We start from the raw sequence: 3,426 nt of genomic DNA, 5'->3' as shown, positions 1-3,426 counted from the left end.
TTCCGGTCTTTCTTTCCACCCAACACATCTCCATACACATTGGTGTGCTACTTTATCAGACTGAATATGATAGTGAGTGATGAATACGTTGTTTGATCCATGGAATATATAGTCTGAGAATGGAACACGGACATTGATTGTCCTTATAGTATTAATATTCCTACTGTTCAAGAATGGTCATTTATGACAATTGGGTTGACAGTTTATGTTTAACGAACCACATGGAAACGTAATGTCAACGGGGTGAACCATTGAAAGTAATAGACTATGGAATGAACACATTAAGTTGCCAAAACGTTCTCGAACGTTACAGATAGTAATGCCATAATTAGAGACTACAGGATTTCTTGTATAGAGGCATGTTTGCTCTACATAATACATTTCTATCTGAACGTTCCAAAACGTGTTACAGAGCTTCTAAACCCAGAGGCGCAACATCGCGAGACATCCGTGAACGCTTGCTAAACACCCAGGCCAGAGTTTGAGAAGTCAATGGAGAGAAAGTAGAACATTCTTCCTTATTTGTCCATTTTCTCTCAATCTGAAGCAAAACCTAGATTCGAGCCAAAGTCGTAAGTAGTTGAACATTGTATTACTCCAACCACGTGAAAGTGACAAACTGACACGTTTTCATTTTCGTCAAATCAAGTATATCGAAGGAAGCCAACGTCGCCATCACATCGAATACAAGTGTGATCGGGGATATCTATTGGAAAAACAGTTTCTATCTTCATACCAAATTATATTTTTATTTTATTAACAACAAATCAATACATAAAGCACATGAGGGAACACAAGCATACATAGATTACAAACAATGGACAATCGAGCTAGGGGGTACAATATCACTTTACAATTACACAAGGACCTTAAGGGACATGCATATACTTACAATTCTAACAGCTTTTTTGTTAGTAGAGCATTTAACCGTCTTAAAATACAGTTCAATTTATTTTTGTAGGGTACGAAAATGTGGTTTTCTGTTTGTAAATTTACATTTGTGTATATGAAATTTGGCCAAAAGAATAATGAAATTAATTACATAAAAATTATTCCGCTTATTTCTATTGTATGTAAAGAATCCAAACAGTACATCTCTCCACAATAGTGTAAAGTCTTCATAAATGTGTTCAATTATAAACCTACTGATGTCTTGCCAGTTTTCTTACATGCATACAATGCCAAAAAAAGATGCACAACTGTTTCTGGGTGGTCATTACAAAAGGAGCTATTTGAGTTGATGTTTTCCTTAAACTTCTTCATATAGTGGTTGGCAGGATAATATTTATGAATAATTTTAAAGGAAACTTCCTTAACTTTGTTAACAAGTAGGTATGTTTGTGGCAACATCCAAACTTTTTTCCAACAGATATTATCAATAAATCCATTCCAATAAGGCATGACATAAGGTATAGATACAACATCCTGCTGAAACAAGGATCGTATCGCTCTGTTGTTGAATGGACCAAAAGAGAAATACCAAATCATTTGTATAACTAAACCAATGGGAACAAATTAGTCATAGAACAGAACAAGCAAGGTTGCCAGAGCCAAGCACGAGATCCTATTGGCGCGTTTTAGCCTATATCTGCATATTTCCGTTAGGGAACGCCTCCTTTGTCAAGGGCGCGTGTGCAATTCGCCTTTGTACTCCTAAACTTTTGCAAAGGGTAGAGTCAACAAAACTTACTACCACATGTGGTAGTGAGTGTAAACGCGAAGCCGATGCTTCACATTTATACTTCCGGTCAAATATCTGTCTCATTGTTCAATCTGTGTTCATACGTACTGTATTTGGGTGTGTCCTTTTCTTCAATGATATTTTGTGGCGGATGGCATCCAATATGTTGCATTTTACCGCCACCAACTGGACTGGTGTATAAATCCATTATACTTTGTGACACAAAATGAGGAAGAAACTTACCCTACCCTTATTAAAAATCCTCCACCCTATTCCACTAATATTAACCCGTTATGGTCCTACACCAGGCAAACGGACACCACCACTCAACACACCCTGTAACTTCTGAAGTCAGAACTCCAGTCATTCCAATAAAAGTTATAAGATGATCTTCAAGAATAGGATTTGAGAATATGGAAGTATAGATTAGCCAAATTGTTTGACCTGAGCATGACCCCAAAACTACATTAGCCAGCCCTACTCTGTTGTTTATGATTTTGTTGTCATGGACGACTGATTGGGCTCATTGATTCATGTTGAAAAATCAATGCTGCGCTCATGGAATGGCATGTTTTGAGCACTACTGAAAAGTGCTATTTACATGTGTAAAATGAATGCCATATGCTACATTTGCTATAGGCCTATTGTTTACCTTTTAGTTGGCGACACTTTGATACCTTGAAAAATATGCAACTGTTTAAAAGGCAAATCCACAGGTATAATAATAACAAAACGCCAACCCGCGTCTGTTTTGGTAAAAAGCTGATGGGCCTGGAGAAATGTAACCACTCAGATTAATAGACAGAGCCATGGATGCAAGGACTGACCATCCAAGATATCAGCATGATAATTTTAACCATGTTATGAGGCTATACAGTGTTTGTTACACTGTATAGTGTACATGCTTATATTTTGGGTTCTGGGAGTGTGACAGTTGGACTCAACTCATTAGGCATTTATAAGTTACATTCTTCAAGAATCAATGGATATATATATATATATATATACGTCCAAATATGGATGTAGCAACTACAGATTGCCCCTTTAAGTAAATCAAAAGTGTGCAAGTTTGAGCCATGTGTCCATTAGGCCATGTGTCCATTTTTTTTATCAGCATCAATTAGATTGAGCAAAAAAGCCCCACATTTATTCAATAGGCTTGGGTCCACACTATTCAGCTGATGAAGAGGGCTTTAAAATAAAATAAAAAGATTGATAGGCAGCTTAAACTTCTTGAAATGAACCATTGTTGGGTTCAAATACTTTTAGATTGGTGATCAGCCATCCACAACAACCACAATCTGTAAGGCGCAAATTGCTAAATGAGAGAGCAGCAGTGTGATTCGTATAAATTCGCTAAGTAGATATCAATAATAAGCAGTGGTGTAATGTACTTAAAAATACTTTAAAGTACTACTTAAGTAGTTTAGGAGGATATCTGTACTTTACTATTTATATTTTTGGAAACTTTTACTTCACTACATTCCTAAAGAAAACAAGGTACTTTCCACTCCATACATTTCCCTGACACCCAAAAGTACTCGTTACATTTTGACAGGAAAATGGTCCAATTCACACACTTATCAAGAGAACATCCCTGGTCATCCCTACTGATCTGGCGAACTCACTAAACACAAATGCTTTGTTTGTAAATTATGTTGGAATGTGCCCCTGGCTATCCGTAAATAAAATAAAAACAAGAAAATTGTGCCATCTGGCTTGTTTATATAAGGAAGTTTAAATGA

This window comes from Oncorhynchus nerka, linkage group LG5 (assembly GCF_034236695.1).
Source record: "Oncorhynchus nerka isolate Pitt River linkage group LG5, Oner_Uvic_2.0, whole genome shotgun sequence".
NCBI lineage: Eukaryota > Metazoa > Chordata > Actinopteri > Salmoniformes > Salmonidae > Oncorhynchus > Oncorhynchus nerka.
The sequence above is the reverse complement of the archived record's forward strand: the minus strand, read 5'-3'. Positions refer to the sequence as shown.